This window comes from Orbicella franksi, chromosome 13 (assembly GCF_964199315.1).
Source record: "Orbicella franksi chromosome 13, jaOrbFran1.1, whole genome shotgun sequence".
NCBI lineage: Eukaryota > Metazoa > Cnidaria > Anthozoa > Scleractinia > Merulinidae > Orbicella > Orbicella franksi.
In genome coordinates, this window is record NC_138157.1 from 8,186,007 (window position 1) to 8,211,907 (window position 25,901).

General features: G+C 40.4%; 8 non-coding genes across 8 annotated transcripts; 4 read left to right on the top strand and 4 right to left on the bottom strand.

The window, feature by feature from the left end:
• The first annotated feature begins 1,021 nt into the window (after positions 1-1,021).
• Positions 1,022-1,143, top strand: LOC145466876 (U5 spliceosomal RNA). Its single transcript, XR_014042005.1, has one exon. It is a non-coding gene; the product is annotated as a U5 spliceosomal RNA (small nuclear RNA).
• A 929-nt stretch (positions 1,144-2,072) lies between these two features.
• Trnae-cuc (transfer RNA glutamic acid (anticodon CUC)) lies at positions 2,073-2,144 on the bottom strand. Its single transcript has one exon. It is a non-coding gene; the product is annotated as a tRNA-Glu (tRNA).
• A 1,051-nt stretch (positions 2,145-3,195) lies between these two features.
• LOC145466863 (U5 spliceosomal RNA) lies at positions 3,196-3,317 on the top strand. Its single transcript, XR_014041994.1, has one exon. It is a non-coding gene; the product is annotated as a U5 spliceosomal RNA (small nuclear RNA).
• A 3,637-nt stretch (positions 3,318-6,954) lies between these two features.
• On the bottom strand, positions 6,955-7,026 carry Trnae-cuc (transfer RNA glutamic acid (anticodon CUC)). The gene has a single exon. It is a non-coding gene; the product is annotated as a tRNA-Glu (tRNA).
• Positions 7,027-12,091: 5,065 nt separating this feature from the next.
• Trnae-cuc (transfer RNA glutamic acid (anticodon CUC)) lies at positions 12,092-12,163 on the top strand. Its single transcript has one exon. It is a non-coding gene; the product is annotated as a tRNA-Glu (tRNA).
• A 3,088-nt stretch (positions 12,164-15,251) lies between these two features.
• On the top strand, positions 15,252-15,373 carry LOC145466877 (U5 spliceosomal RNA). Its single transcript, XR_014042006.1, has one exon. It is a non-coding gene; the product is annotated as a U5 spliceosomal RNA (small nuclear RNA).
• A 929-nt stretch (positions 15,374-16,302) lies between these two features.
• On the bottom strand, positions 16,303-16,374 carry Trnae-cuc (transfer RNA glutamic acid (anticodon CUC)). Its single transcript has one exon. It is a non-coding gene; the product is annotated as a tRNA-Glu (tRNA).
• A 4,162-nt stretch (positions 16,375-20,536) lies between these two features.
• On the bottom strand, positions 20,537-20,608 carry Trnae-cuc (transfer RNA glutamic acid (anticodon CUC)). Its single transcript has one exon. It is a non-coding gene; the product is annotated as a tRNA-Glu (tRNA).
• Between the last annotated feature and the right edge of the window lie 5,293 nt (positions 20,609-25,901).

Sequence of the window (25,901 nt, forward strand, 5' to 3'; positions counted from 1 at the left end):
TTTGCCCAAGAGCCATACCTTGTCTATTCGTCTATACCTGTCTCGCCCGCGTTTTCCTCTTGTTAGTACTCTTGTTGCTTCGCCTGTCCAGTCAAGTTCCGTTGTTGCTCTGTTGAGTCCTGTTAGTACTGTTGCTGCTTCGCCTGTCCAGTTCAGTTCCCTTGTTGCTCCGTTGAGTCCTGTTAGTACTGTTGCTGCTTCGCCAGTCCAGTCCAGTTCCGTTACTGCTCCGCTGAGTCCTGTTAGTACTGTTGCTGCTTCGCCAGTCCAGTCCAGTTCCGTTGCTCCGTTGAGTCCTGTTAGTACTGTTGCTGCTTCGCCTGTCCGGCCCAGTTCCGTTACTGCTCCGTTGAGTCCTGCTAGTACTGTTGCTGCTTCGCCTGTCCAGTCCAGTTCCATTACTGCTCCGTTGAGTCCTGCTAGTACTGTTGCTGCTTCGCCTTTCCAGTCCAGTTTCGTTAGTGCTGTTGCTGCTTCGACTGTTCAGTCCAGTTTCGTCGCTGCTCCGTCTAGTCCTGTTAGTTCTGTTCCTGCCTCGCCCGTTGCTCTTGTCTTGCCCCCAGCGTTTTCCGTCCTCTGTGTTGACCTCGCATCTCCTCGTTTGTTCCCGTGGTTTCCATCGTTTGGATTGCTGTTCCCGTTTAGTTGTTCACTCCTTTTGGCCTCTTTTTTTCGTATATACCTTTGTTACGTTGAGTTTGGACCGCTTTGTTTGTTTTTGGTCTAGGTTTTTTTTGCTTACATTTTGGTGGCGAATATATTTTTATATAGGATAAGACTGTTGACAGGTGCCCCTCCCGGGTTCACCTTTCGCCGTTGTACTGAAACAGTGTTCGTTTGTCCTCAGTGTTGTCTGACGTTTTACCTGTTTGTTCCTCGTTTGTTTGTTTCTATGTTATTTGCTTGTAGGGGCGGGGTTCGATCGCCCGGTGCCGTTGTGTGACAGATTAGTGTGTTTGTCTGGCGGACATTGCACTCTCCATTGCACGTTGGGGCGCCGGCCATTCGCCTTAAACATAAAAAACTCTGGTTTTCCTTCCACACGCATAAGTCTTTCGCCTTTTACTAAAGATTTACGTGGAGGAGAACAACTCGAATGAGTTTTTAGACTCATTTTTCGTAGCCCTGCCTCTTGGCAGGGCTTATATTCTTAACAGATGAAGTGTATATGCGGTTATTGACCAAACTTGTTCGGTCAAGATGGCTGGATATTGGCCAAGTTCCTTAGCGTGCTTTTGGACTGAGACGGACGGTGAAAGAGGCCAATATCCAGCCATCTTGACCGAATAAGCTTGTTCAGTGAAGGATTTATTATAAGACTTTTGAGGAAATTGTCCTTGCGGGACAGCAGGTAGTCCCGAGCGGGCATGATAGCGCCATCTTGCCCGCTCGGGTAGTCAATTACAGCGCTGGGTTTGGTTCATCTTGCCCGCTCACGGAGCTAGCCATATAATAAACGACGTTTCTCAGACCGCTTCCGTTAGTGACGGTTGACCTATCAGAGCTATCAGCAGGAGCATATTTTAAAAAAATCTTATATACAGAGCTACGTGTGTATTTGGGTTTACGTACGTTAAAGGCAACATTCCTGTAACCATTGTTCAATCTTGTAACTCCTGTCTATCTACCCACAACCCTCTGAGTCACCTACCCCGCTGCTGCCTCCTTACCCCTCTCCCTACCCCTCCCACTACCCCCAACCGTTATTCATATGGCTAACTTTGGCTCTCAAAAGACATCAATAAAACTTTCAGATCACCAAATTAAATGCTTCAAGCATGTTATTTTCCGTACGTTTTGCCCAAATGTTTTCAAATTTTCAGGATTTGCAAAAAAAGAGATGATCTTTTCCCATTTAGTTAGTCAACAATCAGCTAATGTTAGCGAATATCATTATTAATTTTCCCGTTTTCTGTTAAAATTCAGGCTATGAAGTGCACAAGTTTAGTAAGAGGACACCAATAGCCTTTGGCTATAAACATGGACGACCGAAGGTAAGTAAAGGTCCTTTATTTACTGATCGAAAACAAGAAACGAAAACGAAAGGAAAATAGTTGAAAATAACGATTACATTCCCACGCCGGGAATCGAACCCGGGCCGCGGCAGTGAGAGCGCCAAATCCTAACCACTAGACCACGTGGGATGTTCTCTTGTGAGATGATCAACTTGTAACATCAATTTTCCCAATTTGTTGAGCTGCGTGATTGCTGATCTGTCAGCAAAAAAAAAAAAAATCTTGATGTTTTCTCAAAGCAAAGATATGGGAAGTTACTTGCTCCTTAATTACGAATTTGCTCCTCACCATCTCTGTTGTAAGCTGCTATTAATGATCTGAGAAAGCTCCCGGTGCAAAATGGTTACTCTCGATGCAAGGTGGTAACACGTTGAACATTAACGATTTGTTGAGGACCATTGAACAAGAATAAAAGTAAGCCAAATAATCCTCTTCAAGTTACAGTTCCCCAAAAAGATGTATTAAACCTGTTACCCTATTTATGTCCTCACAGTAACCAAATCAAGGGTGCGTTTCTTTAGGGTGATCCGGATTCCGATCAGTGATCCAAGATCACGGGGACTATGGTGCATCCATGGAACCGACGAATCCACTCTGGTCACGGATTCTTCGGTTCCTTTGATGCACCATGATCTGAGTGATCTTGGATCACTGATTCTGATCCAGAACATCCCAAAGGAACGTATCTCAAATCTCCTCAAGATCATATTCCAGAACACATGCCGCATCAAATCTCACTTTCCATACAAAATTCACTTCAACCGCTCTCAGAAATCCAAAGTCGATCATCTATAAAGCAGGCAAAATTAAATGAAGACTCCTTGACAAAAAAACGGAGAATTCCAAGACCCCTGCTAAAATTGACCATTCATCAGCCATTGCTGACCATGTGAGAACCACTTGTCACAACATAAAATGGGATCACTTTGACATTCTAGCGTCCGACAAAACTGACTTTCGATGATTGCAGAATTAAGGAGAGTCTGTTCATTCAAGAGCTTAAGACTTCACTAAGATAATGTCAATGTCAGTAGTGAAAAGTTGTTGCTTTACTAGCTGTTACTCTTCTTGCGACTGATGCTGAATACGCGCATGCGTATTTGTAGACTTCAGTAAATTTATGTCCCACACGCTGTGTAGCATCTTGCACAACAAAACACCTAGTATCCAAAATCAATAGTAACTCTGGTTTTCCTTCAACACGTACAAATCTTTCGCCTTTTACTAAAGATTTCCGTGGAGGAGAACAACTGGAATGAGTCTATTGACCAATTTTTCGAAGCTCTGCCTGTTGGCGGGGCTCATAATTTAACAGATGAAGTATACGACGTTTACACCGCTTCAGACAGTAATGGTTGACCTCGTAGTATCAGAATGAGCTCATTTTAGGCAGTCTAACACAGGAATATTGAGTTTCTCGCGTAGAAGCCATCTTTATGATACGCGGACACGTTAAGTCTTTTAACTCGCGGAAAGAGTTTTCGGCTGAGTTTTTTTTTTTCTAATTCAGCTTCATTTTTTCGCCAAATGGCCTCGATTCAACGTATTTTAATTAATCATTGTATCTTACAGAAACGTTTTGAACTCGTATGAAATGAGGCATCAAAACTGCTGCTCAATATTCGTGCCATTCCTATTTTATACGCCAAATATCTTTCCGTACTCCTCACTACGTGTGTATTTGGGTTTCCGCAATGCAACTTTCTTCTAACCATTTCTGGTAACTCATATCTACCTGGCCACTCCCGTCTCCTAACACGCTGCTGCTTTCCTACCCCTCTCCCTACCCCTACGCCCTTATTCACATGGTTAAATTTGGCTCGCAAAGACATCATTAAACATTCAGATCACTAAAATGAAACTTGAAGCACAATATATTCCGTAGGTTTTTGCAAATTCTCAGGATTTGCAAAGAGATGATATTTTTCCATTTATTTATTCAACATTAGTTCATATTAATAACTATATCGCATTTTATGTTTAAATAAAAAAAAAAAAAAAGAAAGAAAAAAAGTCCCTTGCATACGACGGCTGCGCCCGCAGTACGAGCGGCAGTCAAAACTGAGCTGTCCTACCGAAACGACACGATAATAGTCTTTTTCTTCACAGCTAACAAAAATAAAGACGATGCTAAAGTTGTTTTGGCCTCTTCCGGTAGTTAACTTGAGAATTCCGGGTTTAATTTGACGAGGAACAGCATATTTTGTACAAGATAACACAACTATTATCCTACCTGGCGACACTCGACGAACTCGGCCAGCGAGTTGCCATACACAACGCTGAAGACCCATTTTTGGCGCCAAATTAGAAGCTTATAGACACAAAATCTTAATTATTTTTTACTTCATACAATCTGATATGGTATTTGGAATTGCAAATCTCTTTTTCTGAATATTTAAAGCCGTCTGCAGTGAGAAAAGTTGCCTGATTTCGATGCCATTCCTGTTAACTTACATTGACGTCAGGACAGTGAAGTTTTTCCCATCTTTTGAATTCTGATTGGTCAATTCAAATTTCAGGCGAGCCAGCCGTATGCAAGGTCTGGCTATAAGAACACAATTATTAACTACGAGAAACCCCCTAGCCTTTGGCTATAAACACTGACCAAAGGTGGATAAAGTTTGTTTATTTATTTTTAAAACTTTATTTCCTGAGTCAAATCGAAAACGAAAAGAAAAACAATGGTTACATTCCGGGAATCGAACCCGGGCTGCGGCGGTGAGAGCGCCGAATCCTAACCGCTAGACCACGTGGGATGTTCACTAGCATCAGTTATAGAAATAACACTGCAAGGAGATTCCAGTATTTTGTAACATCAAATTTGCTAATTATTCTTATGAATTGCATGACTGTTGATTTTGCCCAGAGTTTGTTTCTTTTACAAAAAAAATCGTGACGTTTTCTTAAAGTACAAGCGTTTTCTATACTTGCCTATATGTTTATTTTGTTTTGTTTTCTTTGTTTGTTTGTTTGTTTGCTTGTTTGTTTGGCATTTTTTTTCATTACTTTAGCTTAAAAAAGCTAGAGAAGACTTACAGAAGGAAAAATACAAAATTCTAAGGTCGGGTTTCAAACCCGGATTGTCGTAGAAGATAAATGTTTATTCTCTGTTTCCAATTTCTCATAATTTACTCTGTTTGCCCCCAAATTTTGCACAAACTATTGTTGTGAAATTCTCTTGGGAGGTCTGCATATTCCCAAGAGTATTTCACAACAATAGTTTACCCAAAATTTGGGGAGCAAAAAGAGTGAATTATGGACAATTGGAAAATAGAGAAGAGGTCAATACCCTTAGCCATACCGAGTTGGTTATCAGACATGACCCTCACGTAATGAGAGCATATATCTGTAACCACATAACTCACAGAGAGACTATACGTTGTGTTGCTCATGTGTTCAATTATTACGCAAAGCGACAAACAAAGAAGAAAAAAGGAATTAATAACACTAGTTAATTATTAATCAAATCCGACATCATAAGAACTTTTGATGTGACTTGAATGCTTTGTTGGTGCTGTGAGCCATTTGTTGGCGATCCACTTCTCTCCTTTAATGACGTCACATCCACCGTGAATAGAATATCGGTCTAAATCTCCAAGAAGACCGCTGTCTTTCCACTTTGTAATCAATTTCGTAACATTTCTGGATTTGTAATTAAGCGTTATTTTACACATTAATTGACCATTTCTTTCTTCTTTTTAATTTTGTTTTGAAAAATGTAGCCAGTAAATATAAAGCGCTGTAATGTTTCTAATATTATAATATTAGAATAATGTATTTCTATATTTGTATATGTATTTTTAAATTTTAATAAGTGGGGACATCCCTAGTATGGTGCCATTGCACTTTTGGTTGTCTCCTTCTCCACTGCTTTTTGTTTTGTTTTTTTTTTCTCTCTCTCTCTCTCTCTCTTTAGTTAGCTATCTTAATTATTCATAATGTATTCGTATTGTATGGAGTAAATCGTAATAAATAAATAACTAATAAATAAAGAGATGTTTTCGTTTTTGATCTACTTTTTAGGTTTGAACGCCTACAGTTTAACGGAACTTACAAATGGTAAGTACACATGGTTCGATTGTATTGATTTTATAATGTTACGTCCCAGTTGGGCTACAGAAAATAGGGGATATATCGATCTGATTAGCTAAGGCAAACTTTCCCTAGTCTCTCTTTTCCTTTCTTTTTATGTGTGCTTTTGTGCTATTTCCCTGACCTGGGATTTATTTTCATTTAACGTTGATGTCAACTGACTACCTGGCTGCCTGTTGTTGAATAGTTATCAGAAAAACAAAACTTTAATTTTCATTTCAGGAAGATTAACAATGTAGTTATTCAACAAGCTCAATATTAACAAGATTCTCCGGTACATGGATTTCTTGAAAAACAATAGTCCACGACACAGATTCGGCTTTAGTCAACAGGTCTGGCTACCATAAGACAAAACCGCTCACCCTGTTTCGAGACGTCTCCACAAAAGGTTAGTACTCCCAAACTGTAAAGTAACTAATATAGAACGATGTCCCGCAGGTATGCGCGGTTGCCATAATTTGTAACAAGGGTGTTAATCGCGTAACAACATTTTACCAGCTTGCAACTGACTGCGAGACAAGTTGCAGATCAGAAAATGCCGCATGTTATATTGCGACTCAAAACCAAACTGTTTTGTTTTACAGGATCATAAAGTTAACCAAGCTTCCGAGAAAAATAGTTCAGGGTGGAAAACCAATGCAGGTGAAACTGACTTAATTTAGTCAGTAATCCGCGTGCACTTTCTATCCACGTACACGTAAATACCATGGGTTCACTTGGTGCAAAAGGAACGGACTGTTTTAATGCAAAACTCGATCCGCGAAAGAACAACTTATCGAAGCCATAATTTTCAGAGTAAAGGAAATGAAGTCGAAGTTAGATTTTAATGTAAAACTTAATTCATTGCTTCCCACGCCGGGAATCGAACCCGAGCCGCGGCGGTGAGAACGCCGAATCTTAACCACTAGACCACGTGGGATTGCTCGTTAAAACTAAGAACTAGGGTATCTAAAAGATAGTAATGCTGCGGCACATTCTGTTGATAGTGACATATTTAACGCCTTGATTCATTTACCTGCGCGTTCCAAGACTTACATTAACTGTTATTTCTCAAAGTAGTGTCAAATCGTGGTGTCACTTAAAATCTGTCGTTGCATGCATCAACTTCATGCATGATGACGCATCGATGGCGAGGTTTGACAAAGGATCGAGACAAAAAAGCACATTGTGATCTGAAGTATGTTTGGACATAAAACGATACACATCAGCCTCTCCTTTACCAGATCGCGAAAATCGAAAGATGTGGAAATTGTAGGAGCAGAAATCTAACTTATAAATTCTGTACTGGCACGCATTAAATATCTCTAGAACTCGACAGAAGAACACACAGACTGTGTCGAGAACGTGTCCACCGCGATGTGTGAAAACGCTCAAGCTTTAGCTTAAATTCATGTTTCGATGAAAAGGAATAGATTGCAGCATTTATGAAATCAGCGTTTTCCACGGTTTTCGTTTGTTTTAATTATTCTACAGGCTTTAGTAACGACGGTTTCTCTTCACTTAAGAATTCGGCGAAGGAGGCGAGACTGCTAAGAAATGACATACTAAGATTAAGATGTCACAATTAATCGTCCAGATTTACAAACTTTCACATACTGCATAGCAAGAGTTGTGAAAGTCAAGCACGATCTCCTTCACATCGCTTTACAGGTAAATCAGAGCAAACTTTCTCAGTGGAATCCAAGCGAAAAAGGACGACGGCTCGACGAGTATGACATCCTCGTGTTGTTCGTGGCGCAATGCACTCCAGTAAAAGTGGCGCAGTGCAGTCTGGTTAACTGCAATGCATTCTGGTAAAAAGTGATGAATTCGAGAATTCGTACCCCCTTCTATATATTCTTCTTAAATCCTGATTATGTTGCTGCTCGCTCGCTACGCTCGCTCCGCAGCAATAATTTTAGATCCGCGTTGTTCAGAACAGATTGTGCGATCCACGGGATAGGAAGTATTCACGGCAAAACATTAAAGAAAGGTTCGAAGGAATAAAAAAAAAAAACAGATTCGGGAAACAGTTTTTCATTTTAATCAAATTAACTGATGTTTGGTCTGATTTGTTCCTTGGTTTTTTTTAAGGGTTGTTACAGAAATATGTCTCTCTTTAGTTGAAAAAAATTGATTTAAATGTTTGCGATCGTTAGGGGTTTTATTTTCACTGAATTTTCGGTGGCATCTGTCCAACTTCATCAGAGTGTAAAGTGGATGTTCTTTATAACGTAGCTTACATCCATTTTTTCACCCTGATGAATGTGGACAGATGCCACCGAAAATTCAGTGGACAAAAACCTACAGATCGGATATATTTAGAGCCAAATAATCAGTGTCCACCGATCGCAACAATCGAAGTATCTTTAGTTGTACGTAAGTTTAGGTATTTAAACCGTTAAAATTGATTTAAAAGCAGAAATGCTGTAAGTCCATCTAGTATTAACACCAGCCGGAGAAAAGAAAAAGGAGATTTTCGCACGACGGGAATCGAACCAGGGCAGCGGCGGTGAAAGCGCCGAATCCTAACCACCAGACCACGTGGGAATCCTATCTTATCCAGGTTTCCGCCTTAGAGTCAATCAACATCGATCAGTTACGAAAATTCCAAATGTGTGCTTGACAGGTCTAGTTACTGAAAAAAAAATTGACACATTTTTCAGGCACAGAACGGCTTTGATGCACTAATAAGGCGCAAACATTACAAAAATATTTCACTTTCAAAGGCTATTGACACGTATAATAAGCATTTAATTACTGGCCCCGAGGGAAACAGTGAGTTTTTTTCCCCTCACCCTTAATGTTCCCCGAGGCAAAGCCGAGGGGAATATTGAGGTCGAGGGGAAACAAAACTCACTGTTTGCCGTAGGGCCAGTCATTATGTGTTTCGTTATCAACTCAAATATGGGAAAAACTGCGAAACAATTATTTGCTTAAAGCCGGGTAGTACAACAAACTTGCTGCGGTTTCAAAGTGCACGACCTGATTATGTGCGAGTCGAAAATTCAAGTCATTGTTTCCCTAGGGAGTTAGAGAGTTTTGCTCCCCTTGAGGAGTTTTGACCCACGACACGTGATACATTCTCTTCCAATCGGATAACGTATTTGAGTTGGGAGGTATAACAAAGGACGACGGTTTTCTAGGTTGTTAGGTATGAAAAGTTCGTTCATTTCCATGCACAGATGGACCCTAATGTTCGATCGTCATGTGGCTGATTTTTCCTAGCTGGTTACTTGCTCATGGTGTAGTTCTCACTACTGATCGTCTTCGTTCGTCTTTTAGCATGTCGTCTGTTCCTCCTGATTGTTTTTGTGGTTCTCCCTTAGAGACTGCTGGCCATTTGTTTTTTGAGGGCTCTTTGGCCCAGAGTGTTTTGGCTTGGGTGCACTCTCTGTTAGTCCTTGCTGTTCCGTCTGCTCCGTCATTGTGTCTCCGTCATGTGCTCTTTGGTTTTGATATTGCTGAGTTCACAGTTATCCCTCTGGTTTTTTGCTATTTGATCAACCTTGCTAAACATCCCATCTGGTTGGCACGTAACGATTTCCGATATAGGAACCAGCTGCCCTCTGCGGTTGATGTCATTGCAGCGGTTCGTTCCAGGCCTGTTTTATTCTAAAACTCTGGTTTCCCAAGTGTGCGCGCGGGTTTTTCATCAAGCACTGGGGTGCTTCTGGTGTCATTGCTTCAGTTTCTGGTGACAATGTTCAGTTTAATTTCTAACTTGTAGTCTGCTCTTTCAATGCTCCTACCATACTTTTGTTTGCAAGAAATAAATTGGATTTTAAATAAACGTCGCCCTCAAAAAACGAAAAATTTCATAAACGGCGCGGCGTTTAATCGAGTTAATACAGCATTTGCTTTGCAATATAATCTAGCATATAAGTAAGGCATTTTCGGGCTATTTTGTAGCTTTAGCCTGAAATTGCTTTGCAACCACGTTAGATTACCTTTTTGATTATATTGTAAATCAAAAAAAAAAACAAAAAAAACTAACCGTGAAAATGGCTATTGAACCCTTTCACCGCCGCGGTCCAACTGGGCTCAATCCCTGCGGTTTAATTTTTCATTTATGCGGCACATCAATAATATAGGAATACAGGCATTATGTAAGATGAGACGATTACCTACGACTGTCACATGTGAGGTAACTGAGAAAGGCCTTGTCATTTTATACGCCCACGATCATCTTTTTATGACAATCATGACGTTGTTGTACGTTTTATGCGCAGGTTGGTAGGGACGAAAATCTTTGTAACAGGGCAGATCAAATGTTTTTAATAGCTAGCTTTTGGAGGGAAAGAAAAAGAAAAAAAAGTGTATCAGACCATCCTATAATAATGTTGTTAAATGGAGTCCTGATGTTTGAGATACGTTTATAATTAAGAAAACTCTATAACATGTAACTCCCTGTCCATATAAAATAAACAAGGCTAAAACATCTGTCATGGCACAGAAAACCAAAAAATATTAACAAAGAGAATGGAAAATGTACTTTCTGGACCGCATTATGAATAAAATAACAATCCGAATATTCCAGTCGTTTAGATTATGCATGCTTAAGCCAAAATTTCCCTTCGTGCAACAAGGAAGAAGTACAACGAAAGCTTACACCAATATGTTACAGTTCAAACTATTTTGCACCTTTGCAGTCAAGGAGGACTAACTTTTATTACAGAAAAACAGCCTTTTCAGATATTGTTTGACTGCGGATCGCACTAGTTTAATTCTCCAGCAGGCATTGCGTAGAAATCCTGTAGTGCAATGCCGACGCTTTGGTTTTTCGAAGCCTGCACATTATTGCAGAAGCAAGCGCGACACAATTTGCAGCTGTTCCTTTTATTTTAACATCACTTTCTTGAATGCCACTTACGCCAAGGACAAGATAATAAACCACGGGACAGAAAATTCGCACTACTGCGTGGGAAAACCTAGTGATTTCGTCTGGTTTGTTACATGGCAACATAATGTCGTAGGTACTCTGACATTTCATTAGAAGCATTTTTGTTGACAGCATTTAGAATCTCTGGGTACAATTCTGAATGATTTGTTATGGTGTTAGCTGCGGCATGCCAGTTTTTGTCACATATTTGCCTTACCAAAAATTTGGTCGTCTCGTCGCGGGGAATTCTTACGAGGACATATTATAAACAACTTCCGCCTAGGGGAAGATTATCTTTATTCAGATACTGGTCAAGATTATCCTTATTTCCCCTCTCAGGTGTTTGAAGCCTCTCCTGCCCAAATTCCAAAGTTTGCCGAGAAGACTTTCCGTTGTTTGTTTTTGCTGCAGGCCCATGATAACACTCGAACCGATTTGCGGATCTGGCGTTTCCAGCAAACGCTTCTTTACTGGAATTGCCTTTGTGGGAGTTGACTTGCTAATTTTACCTTGTATCGATTCCTGAACGAATGAATACAGTGATCCAAGATTTCGAATCATGCGAGCACAAGGATTACTAACGCGACTGGAATACTTCTCACATTTTAACTTTCTGGCATATTTGCGCTAAAACTTCACCCTTGTAGTCCTTCCTTTTAGACGGATTTAGTAGAAATATAGCTTGATCATAAATTACCAAATTTAATTCATCGAGATTTCTCCGTTCCTACCGTGCGCTCGTTGTCTCAGACATATTTTGACAAGTAAAGTTTCTTTTGGTTCAAAGTTCACTTCCGCTACGGAAGGCCAAAGATTTTATTGGTTTATTTATGACAGTCGATGACAGCACAAAATCTCAGTGTGCGCACTCAGGCATCAAAGGCCAAGTGGGCGGTTTTCAAAATCCAGGGGTTTGTCTGCAGGCGTTTCCTTCCATCCTTCCCCTCCCCCTCCCCCCTCTTTTACTCGCTCCATTTTTCGCGCTGTAATTCTTTGCTCCCGAACCCCACAGAAACGCTTGCTACGCAGGCTAGTTTGCACACCAGTTAAATTACTGAGTTACTGATCAATGCAAGACGAGATGACCGACCAGTAACCAAAAGTCTTACCACAACAGTGCACATCCCTCGGGGTCTAATGGTTAGGATTCGGCGCTCTCACCGCCGCGGCCCGGGTTCGATTCCCGGCGTGGGAATTTGCTTTTTTCTGCTTTTCTGTTGGTTCAAAGCGTTAGTGAGTAGTAATTACGCTCAGGAGTTCACAGTAGTTGTTTAGTTGTCAAGATATTTACTGAGATTTGTTGGTTGGCGGCTTGGTCTAGAGACACACTGGTCCAATACAAGACAAATGGTCAAAACCGCAGCTGCAGCAAACTATGAAAACTAAACAACAACAATACACACGGTCACTACATATCAGTTTTATGTCCTGCACTATTTAATGGAGGAAAAAAACCTTGAAATTTCTTTGAATGGAAACTAATCATTTATTTGATTGGCAATAGAGCGTAACTACATGTAGTGTCAAGACAGTTGAGAGTTGGCCAAGTTATAGTAAAACAAGTAGTTAAACGTTTGGCCCGATTATCAAATGTGATAAAAATCAACTTGAATGATAATCTTAAAACATCGTGTTGATCCATTAAATTCTGATCCCCTCGGAGGTGTTCTAACCTGGCCAGTTTGATGTTCACTTAGAGAACATAACGAAGTCTTTTTATTACTTTATAATATTTTTAGGAAATTGAAAGAACGGATGAGATCAATCTGAGTATGAATTGCCGTTCGGCCGATCTTATTCTGCCACCAAAGAAAGGCACCGCCATCATGTGGTATAACAACTTTATTGACCCCGAGAGCGGTCTGCTTGGGTCCGTGGACCATCGTACATTGCACGGCGGGTGTGACGTCATCAGAGGAGAGAAATGGATCGCTAACAACTGGCTGACGGCGCCTACCAAGCACTCAAGATACATAAAGAGCATGTTTGACACGGGATTCGATTGAAAATCTCAGTCCATTTAATTTACTAGTTAGTCTTTCCGTGATAACAAAACAATTGATGCTGCGTGTAAAGATAATGAGAATGGTTGCTAGCTTGGGAGTTCAGACTGATTTTTTGGCTGTTCTCGCACAGCCGAGACAATGTAACAGCCGAATGGCTAAGGCTTTAGCATATTCGGGACATTATCTGAAGGCTCACATTGACCAAAGCTATAGATACGAACAATCAAGCGATCGAGGGTACAGGAAATAAAAAGTCACATTTGTTCCTACTATGCAAAATAAGAGATGAATTTGGAAGACGCTGAGACTACGGTCGACAATAAATAAATAATGGGAAGAACAGAACACAATCAGGAGCCTTCACTCCGATCGAGGTGTTTCTCGAACTCTGACCAAGGTATAAACTGTATTCTGCCGGCATTATTTTCTAGTCCAAGTAGAGCATGTGTTCCATAACATGCGTTGAGTTGTGTTTTAGCTTTGTTCTGTCTTAGTATTACTTTTTAGACGGTTGTTAGTGCTATGATCACTGTATGGAAACTGTACGTAAGGGTTGTCCTCCACGCGTCTATACTGAGCCAATATTAACTTGAAGTTGACAAAGGTAAACAACCTGTCGTAAAGAAATTGTGAAGCTGACTTCTCGAGCTTTAACCTTTCTCGTGAGAAGAATGTCAGCGAACAGTTCAAGACACAGGCGAAACTAAAGACATGCGAAATGAAAAACACTTGCCTATTTACCAGCGCGTATGGGCGCAATGTACATTAAATCGTATTGGCGCTATGATACGTCTGCGATTCCAAAAACAACTCAGTCCGCCCTATTAGAAGAAACTATATGGCAGCCAACGTTGTGAATAAAGACGATGACTGCAGAAATGTGTCCTAAAATACATTGTTTCTGAAGTGCTGTAACTTTATATAATCTGCTGGACAAGTGAGCAATAGTGGAACTGGGAAACGGGTCTAAACAATCATCACTTGTTCTCGAGATTTTATTTCCATCGAGGAAGACCAAAACACTTTCCAAAATAAAGTGAAGATAAAAGCGAAACTGTTTGCTATAACTCTGCGCCTGCGCACCTGTCTAAAGGGTACCAGTTGTATGATGTTCGGATGGCTGAATCGACGTTTGGAACGTCTCAGTCTTCCTTGTCTTCTCGTGTGTCGTGTTCTGTGGCTGAATCGCCCTCTGGTCTTGCTACTATTGGTGTTCCAATAAAGCGTCCGCGTCTTGAGTCTACTCCTGTTGCTGTTTTGCCCAAGAGCCATACCTTGTCTATTCGTCTATACCTGTCTCGCCCGCGTTTTCCTCTTGTTAGTACTCTTGCTGCTTCGCCTGTCCAGTCAAGTTCCGTTGTTGCTCTGTTGAGTCCTGTTAGTACTGTTGCTGCTTCGCCTGTCCAGTTCAGTTCCGTTGTTGCTCCGTTGAGTCCTGTTAGTACTGTTGCTGCTTCGCCAGTCCAGTCCAGTTCCGTTACTGCTCCGCTGAGTCCTGTTAGTACTGTTGCTGCTTCGCCAGTCCAGTCCAGTTCCGTTGCTCCGTTGAGTCCTGTTAGTACTGTTGCTGCTTCGCCTGTCCGGCCCAGTTCCGTTACTGCTCCGTTGAGTCCTGCTAGTACTGTTGCTGCTTCGCCTGTCCAGTCCAGTTCCATTACTGCTCCGTTGAGTCCTGCTAGTACTGTTGCTGCTTCGCCTTTCCAGTCCAGTTTCGTTAGTGCTGTTGCTGCTTCGACTGTTCAGTCCAGTTTCGTCGCTGCTCCGTCTAGTCCTGTTAGTTCTGTTCCTGCCTCGCCCGTTGCTCTTGTCTTGCCCCCAGCGTTTTCCGTCCTCTGTGTTGACCTCGCATCTCCTCGTTTGTTCCCGTGGTTTCCATCGTTTGGATTGCTGTTCCCGTTTAGTTGTTCACTCCTTTTGGCCTCTTTTTTTCGTATATACCTTTGTTACGTTGAGTTTGGACTGCTTTGTTTGTTTTTGGTCTAGGTTTTTTTTGCTTACATTTTGGTGGCGAATATATTTTTATATAGGATAAGACTGTTGACAGGTGCCCCTCCCGGGTTCACCTTTCGCCGTTGTACTGAAACAGTGTTCGTTTGTCCTCAGTGTTGTCTGACGTTCTACCTGTTTGTTCCTCGTTTGTTTGTTTCTATGTTATTTGCTTGTAGGGGCGGGGTTCGATCGCCCGGTGCCGTTGTGTGACAGATTAGTGTGTTTGTCTGGCGGACATTGCACTCTCCATTGCACGTTGGGGCGCCGGCCATTCGCCTTAAACATAAAAAACTCTGGTTTTCCTTCCACACGCATAAGTCTTTCGCCTTTTACTAAAGATTTACGTGGAGGAGAACAACTCGAATGAGTTTTTAGACTCATTTTTCGTAGCCCTGCCTCTTGGCAGGGCTTATATTCTTAACAGATGAAGTGTATATGCGGTTATTGACCAAGCTTGTTCGGTCAAGATGGCTGGATATTGGCCAAGTTCCTTAGCGTGCTTTTGGACTGAGACGGACGGTGAAAGAGGCCAATATCCAGCCATCTTGACCGAATAAGCTTGTTCAGTGAAGGATTTATTATAAGACTTTTGAGGAAATTGTCCTTGCGGGACAGCAGGTAGTCCCGAGCGGGCATGATAGCGCCATCTTGCCCGCTCGGGTAGTCAATTACAGCGCTGGGTTTGGTTCATCTTGCCCGCTCACGGAGCTAGCCATATAATAAACGACGTTTCTCAGACCGCTTCCGTTAGTGACGGTTGACCTATCAGAGCTATCAGCAGGAGCATATTTTAAAAAAATCTTATATACAGAGCTACGTGTGTATTTGGGTTTACGTACGTTAAAGGCAACATTCCTGTAACCATTGTTCAATCTTGTAACTCCTGTCTATCTACCCACAACCCTCTGAGTCACCTACCCCGCTGCTGCCTCCTTACCCCTCTCCCTACCCCTCCCAATACCCCCAACCGTTGTTCATATGGCTAACTTTGGCTCTCAAAAGACATCAATAAAACTTTCAGATCACCAAATTAAATGCTTCAAGCATGTTATTTTCCGTACGTTTTGCCCAAATGTTTTCAAATTTTCAGGATTTGCAAAAAAAGAGATGATCTTTTCCCATTTAGTTAGTCAACAATCAGCTAATGTTAGCGAATATCATTATTAATTTTCCCGTTTTCTGTTAAAATTCAGGCTATGAAGTGCACAAGTTTAGTAAGAGGACACCAATAGCCTTTGGCTATAAACATGGACGACCGAAGGTAAGTAAAGGTCCTTTATTTACTGATCGAAAACAAGAAACGAAAACGAAAGGAAAATAGTTGAAAATAACGATTACATTCCCACGCCGGGAATCGAACCCGGGCCGCGGCGGTGAGAGCGCCAAATCCTAACCACTAGACCACGTGGGATGTTCTCTTGTGAGATGATCAACTTGTAACATCAATTTTCCCAATTTGTTGAGCTGCGTGATTGCTGATCTGTCAGCAAAAAAAAAAAAAATCTTGATGTTTTCTCAAAGCAAAGATATGGGAAGTTACTTGCTCCTTAATTACGAATTTGCTCCTCACCATCTCTGTTGTAAGCTGCTATTAATGATCTGAGAAAGCTCCCGGTGCAAAATGGTTACTCTCGATGCAAGGTGGTAACACGTTGAACATTAACGATTTGTTGAGGACCATTGAACAAGAATAAAAGTAAGCCAAATAATCCTCTTCAAGTTACAGTTCCCCAAAAAGATGTATTAAACCTGTTACCCTATTTATGTCCTCACAGTAACCAAATCAAGGGTGCGTTTCTTTAGGGTGATCCGGATTCCGATCAGTGATCCAAGATCACGGGGACTATGGTGCATCCATGGAACCGACGAATCCACTCTGGTCACGGATTCTTCGGTTCCTTTGATGCACCATGATCTGAGTGATCTTGGATCACTGATTCTGATCCAGAACATCCCAAAGGAACGTATCTCAAATCTCCTCAAGATCATATTCCAGAACACATGCCGCATCAAATCTCACTTTCCATACAAAATTCACTTCAATCGCTCTCAGAAATCCAAAGTCGATCATCTATAAAGCAGGCAAAATTAAATGAAGACTCCTTGACAAAAAAACGGAGAATTCCAAGACCCCTGCTAAAATTGACCATTCATCAGCCATTGCTGACCATGTGAGAACGTATTTTAATTAATCATTGTATCTTACAGAAACGTTTTGAACTCGTATGAAATGAGGCATCAAAACTGCTGCTCAATATTCGTGCCATTCCTATTTTATACGCCAAATATCTTTCCGTACTCCTCACTACGTGTGTATTTGGGTTTCCGCAATGCAACTTTCTTCTAACCATTTCTGGTAACTCATATCTACCTGGCCACTCCCGTCTCCTAACACGCTGCTGCTTTCCTACCCCTCTCCCTACCCCTACGCCCTTATTCACATGGTTAAATTTGGCTCGCAAAGACATCATTAAACATTCAGATCACTAAAATGAAACTTGAAGCACAATATATTCCGTAGGTTTTTGCAAATTCTCAGGATTTGCAAAGAGATGATATTTTTCCATTTATTTATTCAACATTAGTTCATATTAATAACTATATCGCATTTTATGTTTAAATAAAAAAAAAAAAAAAGAAAGAAAAAAAGTCCCTTGCATACGACGGCTGCGCCCGCAGTACGAGCGGCAGTCAAAACTGAGCTGTCCTACCGAAACGACACGATAATAGTCTTTTTCTTCACAGCTAACAAAAATAAAGACGATGCTAAAGTTGTTTTGGCCTCTTCCGGTAGTTAACTTGAGAATTCCGGGTTTAATTTGACGAGGAACAGCATATTTTGTACAAGATAACACAACTATTATCCTACCTGGCGACACTCGACGAACTCGGCCAGCGAGTTGCCATACACAACGCTGAAGACCCATTTTTGGCGCCAAATTAGAAGCTTATAGACACAAAATCTTAATTATTTTTTACTTCATACAATCTGATATGGTATTTGGAATTGCAAATCTCTTTTTCTGAATATTTAAAGCCGTCTGCAGTGAGAAAAGTTGCCTGATTTCGATGCCATTCCTGTTAACTTACATTGACGTCAGGACAGTGAAGTTTTTCCCATCTTTTGAATTCTGATTGGTCAATTCAAATTTCAGGCGAGCCAGCCGTATGCAAGGTCTGGCTATAAGAACACAATTATTAACTACGAGAAACCCCCTAGCCTTTGGCTATAAACACTGACCAAAGGTGGATAAAGTTTGTTTATTTATTTTTAAAACTTTATTTCCTGAGTCAAATCGAAAACGAAAAGAAAAACAATGGTTACATTCCGGGAATCGAACCCGGGCTGCGGCGGTGAGAGCGCCGAATCCTAACCGCTAGACCACGTGGGATGTTCACTAGCATCAGTTATAGAAATAACACTGCAAGGAGATTCCAGTATTTTGTAACATCAAATTTGCTAATTATTCTTATGAATTGCATGACTGTTGATTTTGCCCAGAGTTTGTTTCTTTTACAAAAAAAATCGTGACGTTTTCTTAAAGTACAAGCGTTTTCTATACTTGCCTATATGTTTATTTTGTTTTGTTTTCTTTGTTTGTTTGTTTGTTTGCTTGTTTGTTTGGCATTTTTTTTCATTACTTTAGCTTAAAAAAGCTAGAGAAGACTTACAGAAGGAAAAATACAAAATTCTAAGGTCGGGTTTCAAACCCGGATTGTCGTAGAAGATAAATGTTTATTCTCTATTTCCAATTTCTCATAATTTACTCTGTTTGCCCCCAAATTTTGCACAAACTATTGTTGTGAAATTCTCTTGGGAGGTCTGCATATTCCCAAGAGTATTTCACAACAATAGTTTACCCAAAATTTGGGGAGCAAAAAGAGTGAATTATGGACAATTGGAAAATAGAGAAGAGGTCAATACCCTTAGCCATACCGAGTTGGTTATCAGACATGACCCTCACGTAATGAGAGCATATATCTGTAACCACATAACTCACAGAGAGACTATACGTTGTGTTGCTCATGTGTTCAATTATTACGCAAAGCGACAAACAAAGAAGAAAAAAGGAATTAATAACACTAGTTAATTATTAATCAAATCCGACATCATAAGAACTTTTGATGTGACTTGAATGCTTTGTTGGTGCTGTGAGCCATTTGTTGGCGATCCACTTCTCTCCTTTAATGACGTCACATCCACCGTGAATAGAATATCGGTCTAAATCTCCAAGAAGACCGCTGTCTTTCCACTTTGTAATCAATTTCGTAACATTTCTGGATTTGTAATTAAGCGTTATTTTACACATTAATTGACCATTTCTTTCTTCTTTTTAATTTTGTTTTGAAAAATGTAGCCAGTAAATATAAAGCGCTGTAATGTTTCTAATATTATAATATTAGAATAATGTATTTCTATATTTGTATACGTATTTTTAAATTTTAATAAGTGGGGACATCCCTAGTATGGTGCCATTGCACTTTTGGTTGTCTCCTTCTCCACTGCTTTTTGTTTTGTTTTTTTTCTCTCTCTCTCTCTCTCTCTTTAGTTAGCTATCTTAATTATTCATAATGTATTCGTATTGTATGGAGTAAATCGTAATAAATAAATAACTAATAAATAAAGAGATGTTTTCGTTTTTGATCTACTTTTTAGGTTTGAACGCCTACAGTTTAACGGAACTTACAAATGGTAAGTACACATGGTTCGATTGTATTGATTTTATAATGTTACGTCCCAGTTGGGCTACAGAAAATAGGGGATATATCGATCTGATTAGCTAAGGCAAACTTTCCCTAGTCTCTCTTTTCCTTTCTTTTTATGTGTGCTTTTGTGCTATTTCCCTGACCTGGGATTTATTTTCATTTAACGTTGATGTCAACTGACTACCTGGCTGCCTGTTGTTGAATAGTTATCAGAAAAACAAAACTTTAATTTTCATTTCAGGAAGATTAACAATGTAGTTATTCAACAAGCTCAATATTAACAAGATTCTCCGGTACATGGATTTCTTGAAAAACAATAGTCCACGACACAGATTCGGCTTTAGTCAACAGGTCTGGCTACCATAAGACAAAACCGCTCACCCTGTTTCGAGACGTCTCCACAAAAGGTTAGTACTCCCAAACTGTAAAGTAACTAATATAGAACGATGTCCCGCAGGTATGCGCGGTTGCCATAATTTGTAACAAGGGTGTTAATCGCGTAACAACATTTTACCAGCTTGCAACTGACTGCGAGACAAGTTGCAGATCAGAAAATGCCGCATGTTATATTGCGACTCAAAACCAAACTGTTTTGTTTTACAGGATCATAAAGTTAACCAAGCTTCCGAGAAAAATAGTTCAGGGTGGAAAACCAATGCAGGTGAAACTGACTTAATTTAGTCAGTAATCCGCGTGCACTTTCTATCCACGTACACGTAAATACCATGGGTTCACTTGGTGCAAAAGGAACGGACTGTTTTAATGCAAAACTCGATCCGCGAAAGAACACCTTATCGAAGCCATAATTTTCAGAGTAAAGGAAATGAAGTCGAAGTTAGATTTTAATGTAAAACTTAATTCATTGCTTCCCACGCCGGGAATCGAACCCGAGCCGCGGCGGTGAGAACGCCGAATCTTAACCACTAGACCACGTGGGATTGCTCGTTAAAACTAAGAACTAGGGTATCTAAAAGATAGTAATGCTGCGGCACATTCTGTTGATAGTGACATATTTAACGCCTTGATTCATTTACCTGCGCGTTCCAAGACTTACATTAACTGTTATTTCTCAAAGTAGTGTCAAATCGTGGTGTCACTTAAAATCTGTCGTTGCATGCATCAACTTCATGCATGATGACGCATCGATGGCGAGGTTTGACAAAGGATCGAGACAAAAAAGCACATTGTGATCTGAAGTATGTTTGGACATAAAACGATACACATCAGCCTCTCCTTTACCAGATCGCGAAAATCGAAAGATGTGGAAATTGTAGGAGCAGAAATCTAACTTATAAATTCTGTACTGGCACGCATTAAATATCTCTAGAACTCGACAGAAGAACACACAGACTGTGTCGAGAACGTGTCCACCGCGATGTGTGAAAATGCTCAAGCTTTAGCTTAAATTCATGTTTCGATGAAAAGGAATAGATTGCAGCATTTATGAAATCAGCGTTTTCCACGGTTTTCGTTTGTTTTAATTATTCTACAGGCTTTAGTAACGACGGTTTCTCTTCACTTAAGAATTCGGCGAAGGAGGCGAGACTGCTAAGAAATGACATACTAAGATTAAGATGTCACAATTAATCGTCCAGATTTACAAACTTTCACATACTGCATAGCAAGAGTTGTGAAAGTCAAGCACGATCTCCTTCACATCGCTTTACAGGTAAATCAGAGCAAACTTTCTCAGTGGAATCCAAGCGAAAAAGGACGACGGCTCGACGAGTATGACATCCTCGTGTTGTTCGTGGCGCAATGCACTCCAGTAAAAGTGGCGCAGTGCAGTCTGGTTAACTGCAATGCATTCTGGTAAAAAGTGATGAATTCGAGAATTCGTACCCCCTTCTATATATTCTTCTTAAATCCTGATTATGTTGCTGCTCGCTCGCTACGCTCGCTCCGCAGCAATAATTTTAGATCCGCGTTGTTCAGAACAGATTGTGCGATCCACGGGATAGGAAGTATTCACGGCAAAACATTAAAGAAAGGTTCGAAGGAATAAAAAAAAAAAACAGATTCGGGAAACAGTTTTTCATTTTAATCAAATTAACTGATGTTTGGTCTGATTTGTTCCTTGGTTTTTTTTAAGGGTTGTTACAGAAATATGTCTCTCTTTAGTTGAAAAAAATTGATTTAAATGTTTGCGATCGTTAGGGGTTTTATTTTCACTGAATTTTCGGTGGCATCTGTCCAACTTCATCAGAGTGTAAAGTGGATGTTCTTTATAACGTAGCTTACATCCATTTTTTCACCCTGATGAATGTGGACAGATGCCACCGAAAATTCAGTGGACAAAAACCTACAGATCGGATATATTTAGAGCCAAATAATCAGTGTCCACCGATCGCAACAATCGAAGTATCTTTAGTTGTACGTAAGTTTAGGTATTTAAACCGTTAAAATTGATTTAAAAGCAGAAATGCTGTAAGTCCATCTAGTATTAACACCAGCCGGAGAAAAGAAAAAGGAGATTTTCGCACGACGGGAATCGAACCAGGGCAGCGGCGGTGAAAGCGCCGAATCCTAACCACCAGACCACGTGGGAATCCTATCTTATCCAGGTTTCCGCCTTAGAGTCAATCAACATCGATCAGTTACGAAAATTCCAAATGTGTGCTTGACAGGTCTAGTTACTGAAAAAAAAATTGACACATTTTTCAGGCACAGAACGGCTTTGATGCACTAATAAGGCGCAAACATTACAAAAATATTTCACTTTCAAAGGCTATTGACACGTATAATAAGCATTTAATTACTGGCCCCGAGGGAAACAGTGAGTTTTTTTCCCCTCACCCTTAATGTTCCCCGAGGCAAAGCCGAGGGGAATATTGAGGTCGAGGGGAAACAAAACTCACTGTTTGCCGTAGGGCCAGTCATTATGTGTTTCGTTATCAACTCAAATATGGGAAAAACTGCGAAACAATTATTTGCTTAAAGCCGGGTAGTACAACAAACTTGCTGCGGTTTCAAAGTGCACGACCTGATTATGTGCGAGTCGAAAATTCAAGTCATTGTTTCCCTAGGGAGTTAGAGAGTTTTGCTCCCCTTGAGGAGTTTTGACCCACGACACGTGATACATTCTCTTCCAATCGGATAACGTATTTGAGTTGGGAGGTATAACAAAGGACGACGGTTTTCTAGGTTGTTAGGTATGAAAAGTTCGTTCATTTCCATGCACAGATGGACCCTAATGTTCGATCGTCATGTGGCTGATTTTTCCTAGCTGGTTACTTACTCATGGTGTAGTTCTCACTACTGATCGTCTTCGTTCGTCTTTTAGCATGTCGTCTGTTCCTCCTGATTGTTTTTGTGGTTCTCCCTTAGAGACTGCTGGCCATTTGTTTTTTGAGGGCTCTTTGGCCCAGAGTGTTTTGGCTTGGGTGCACTCTCTGTTAGTCCTTGCTGTTCCGTCTGCTCCGTCATTGTGTCTCCGTCATGTGCTCTTTGGTTTTGATATTGCTGAGTTCACAGTTATCCCTCTGGTTTTTTGCTATTTGATCAACCTTGCTAAACATCCCATCTGGTTGGCACGTAACGATTTCCGATATAGGAACCAGCTGCCCTCTGCGGTTGATGTCATTGCAGCGGTTCGTTCCCAGGCCTGTTTTATTCTAAAACTCTGGTTTCCCAAGTGTGCGCGCGGGTTTTTCATCAAGCACTGGGGTGCTTCTGGTGTCATTGCTTCAGTTTCTGGTGACAATGTTCAGTTTAATTTCTAACTTGTAGTCTGCTCTTTCAATGCTCCTACCATACTTTTGTTTGCAAGAAATAAATTGGATTTTAAATAAACGTCGCCCTCAAAAAACGAAAAATTTCATAAACGGCGCGGCGTTTAATCGAGTTAATACAGCATTTGCTTTGCAATATAATCTAGCATATAAGTAAGGCATTTTCGGGCTATTTTGTAGCTTTAGCCTGAAATTGCTTTGCAACCACGTTAGATTACCTTTTTGATTATATTGTAAATCAAAAAAAAAAACAAAAAAAACTAACCGTGAAAATGGCTATTGAACCCTTTCACCGCCGCGGTCCAACTGGGCTCAATCCCTGCGGTTTAATTTTTCATTTATGCGGCACATCAATAATATAGGAATACAGGCATTATGTAAGATGAGACGATTACCTACGACTGTCACATGTGAGGTAACTGAGAAAGGCCTTGTCATTTTATACGCCCACGATCATCTTTTTATGACAATCATGACGTTGTTGTACGTTTTATGCGCAGGTTGGTAGGGACGAAAATCTTTGTAACAGGGCAGATCAAATGTTTTTAATAGCTAGCTTTTGGAGGGAAAGAAAAAGAAAAAAAAGTGTATCAGACCATCCTATAATAATGTTGTTAAATGGAGTCCCGATGTTTGAGATACGTTTATAATTAAGAAAACTCTATAACATGTAACTCCCTGTCCATATAAAATAAACAAGGCTAAAACATCTGTCATGGCACAGAAAACCAAAAAATATTAACAAAGAGAATGGAAAATGTACTTTCTGGACCGCATTATGAATAAAATAACAATCCGAATATTCCAGTCGTTTAGATTATGCATGCTTAAGCCAAAATTTCCCTTCGTGCAACAAGGAAGAAGTACAACGAAAGCTTACACCAATATGTTACAGTTCAAACTATTTTGCACCTTTGCAGTCAAGGAGGACTAACTTTTATTACAGAAAAACAGCCTTTTCAGATATTGTTTGACTGCGGATCGCACTAGTTTAATTCTCCAGCAGTATATAATAGGGTTTATTGAGGAGTTGATTAACACAACTGTTGTGGCGTAGTCATAAGCCGTTCCTACTGACCGCGTAGTACCTTTTATTGTTTCAAGAACCATAATCACTACGAAAGGAAGATAAAAAGCCAACAACAAGCCATAAACATAGAGTACCGTTATGGCTGATTTTTTGCATTTAAGTACCTCAACTGTGTTTTGTTGTAAGTTAGTCATTGTTTGGTTTCGCGTATTTATTTGGCGTTGGTGCTTAAGAGCAATCTGGAATATTTTACTTGTGCAAAACGCAATTGTTAGAAGAGTTGCCATTGCTGTTATACTTGGAAGAATGACCCATTTGTCAAACCAAAACTTTATGATGGTTCCAGCAGAGGAAACGATCCAAACTCCTACTATAACCATTACCACCCGTGGCACTGTGATCAGACTTCTGTACCGCAGATGCAGGGTTAAAGCGAGAAGTCGATCGAGGCAGACTCCTGTCAAGGTCAATAAAGAAACTGACGACGTTATCCATCCAAAAAAGAACTGAACCATCCTCAGTTTACAATAAGCGCTGAAATTCTCTAAAAGCTCTGCTAACTTGTAAGCAACGAAGCATGGCTGAACAACCAATCCAACAAGCAGATCTGAAACTGCCAAACAAAATAGCAGCGTAAAAGATGGCGAATGAAGTTCTCGAGATTTGCAAATTACAAGCATGACGATGCTATTTCCCAGTATTGCAGTCAGCGCGAACAGTGCAGTCACAACACACGACAAAATACTTCCTGTAACATCACGTCCTGTTTGCTCCCAATAAACCTCCAAGAAAAAACATTTTAAGTCTGTCACGTTCATGGTGAATCTTAAGTTGTGGGAAGCGGATTATTCGCGATCTCCAGTTACTGCGAGAATGGTCGAGACTGATATGAATAAAATGGAAATCGTTCTTGAATCCAAGTTTCGTCTGTGTGTTCATCTGTTATAAAGAGTATATTATGTCAGAGAAAGAGAAATCGAGCCAATTTAAGCTGTCAAATTTCAACGCATGTCCTCAATTGTCCTTAACTAAAAAAATACTGTACGAATTATTCAAGAGAAAACACGCGATATTTCTAGTTCAAGTTCTTTTATAATTGTTATGTTTTATATAGGAGCAAGTTCAGAGCGGAGGATTCTAAAAACAATGTGTGAAAACATTGTCAGATTGTTTATGCCTTGTGAAAAGACGACTTTGACGGGAGCATATGGTTTGTCAAGCTGTTTAAGCTGAGTACAGACATTTTATTTATGCACATATGTAATATGTAATAGTATGTATGTAGGTTGAACATTTTAGAGCTAGAGTCTTCCGTATATATACTCGGCCATCGTGGTATTTAGACGTGTTTCACGCTCACCAGCCGGTAAGGATGACCATCGATAGCGGTGCCATTGGTAACATGATCCACTACACAGTCACCCAGCGACGTAACTGCCGTGTCACACCTATTTTTCAATCGGTTTACCA